Below are 1,796 nucleotides of genomic sequence, written 5' to 3'. Positions count from 1 at the left end.
CGTGGAAGTCCAGCGACATAGCCATTACACTAACTGCTCCCCCCCCCCCCCCCAGTCCTTTCTTAAAACTGCAGTGGTTTCTTATCACCTACCAGATTAAATCTAAGCTTTCTATGACAATGTCCTCCACAGTCCTCAGCTCTCCTTCACTAGGAGTCTCTCTCCCATTCTTTGATTTTTACTCAATTCTCCTATAACTTGAAAGTGCGTATCGCAGTGTTCACACCATCAATCACACACCACTGTGCTCTTGCACTCATCCTTTCCTCTTTATCATTTTACTATAGGGCACGTGAGCTCACCAGCCAGACAGAGAGAGACAGAGAGACAGAAAGCGAGAAATCACCCTCCAGGGGGATGGCCACGTCACAATCCCTTCTCCTTTGTTCTCCTTTCAGGATGTTGGGCACACATGCACATGCGCCCGGCATGAGTTTTAAGCCACCGGGTCTGGGACACGAACCGCGGTCGACTACATGGGAGTCCAGCAACATAGCCATTACGCTAATTGCTGGTCCCTCCTCTTTATCATTCAAAATGCTATCTCAAATGTTGTCCTGCTGTCCAAGCTTTCAAATTACTCAGGACACATTTCTGTCCCTTCTCTATACACAGTCGTTTAGAGATAGCTATTTGTATTTATTTTGTCCCTGAACTGTGAGGTCCTTGCAGAGTGCCTAGAACCTGTAGTTTTTTCCCCTCAATGTTTCTCTTTCTTTCTCATAGTACCAAACAAAGGCTCATTTTAACTTACCAGGTTAGAAATATATTTCCCACTGAGGGTGAGAGACCAGGGAAATTCCTGCTCCCATACATTACTGATCACACTGTAAACTGATCCTGTTCTTGCAGAAAGTAATTTGGCAGGATCCACAAAGAGCAAGCTTTTTAAAAATCTTCGTGTTCTTGGACTTAGTCATTCCACTTCTGGGAATGTAGTTGAAGAAAATAATGCAAAATATGCACAGAGATGCATGTCACACGTTGCTTATAAAAACCAAGTGGGAAACACTGAGTGTTCAACACTAGGGAGTGATTAAATACATCACATCCAACTGATGAAACACATATGCATATTGAAATGGTGATTTGAAGCTCACAGGGCAAGCATAAAATTATTTCTTATTGTAATGTTTAATAAAAAAATAAGGATACCAAATGTTAATATAATTATGATTCTAATTATATTACAACATTTTTATAAAGGGTATGAAAAAAAGTATTCAAATCCTAAACTGAGATGAGAAGTTTGTGATACGACTTTTTAATGTGGTTACATTTTTTAATCAACAAAATTAAACCTATTTTAAACATCCATGCTGTTTTATATTATGCAGCTTTCTTTTTAAAATTAAAAGGACATGTTTGTGGTGGTTACACAGGCAACACTCAACTGAGCCTTTCAGAGTTTTTCTTGTATCTGTCCCTAAGTCACTGCAGGATACAAATTTAGGTACTCAAAATATCAGAAGCCTTAAGGTTGAATAATATATGGACACAATGATACCCAAGTTGCATGCTACAATCAAGGATAAGGTTATTTTTGTGAGAAGAGGAAGTTGCATTTAAAATAAGAATACCAAATTAAATAGCAAAACAGGAATCATCAGTGAATTCTATGGGTAAATGCAGACATTATGGTAAAGATTACAGGTTGATGTGGAATCTGTATAGTGTTTTAATTTTAACAACACACTCTGGATTTAAATCCAACTTTACCTCCTACTAATTAAGTGATTTTGTGCGTTTTCACTCCTTTTTTTTTTTTTTTTTTTTTTTTTTTTTTTTTTTTGGAG

Source organism: Tupaia chinensis, unplaced genomic scaffold (assembly GCF_000334495.1).
Source record: "Tupaia chinensis unplaced genomic scaffold, TupChi_1.0 Scaffold000396_1, whole genome shotgun sequence".
NCBI lineage: Eukaryota > Metazoa > Chordata > Mammalia > Scandentia > Tupaiidae > Tupaia > Tupaia belangeri.
Note: the sequence above shows the minus strand (reverse complement) of the source record.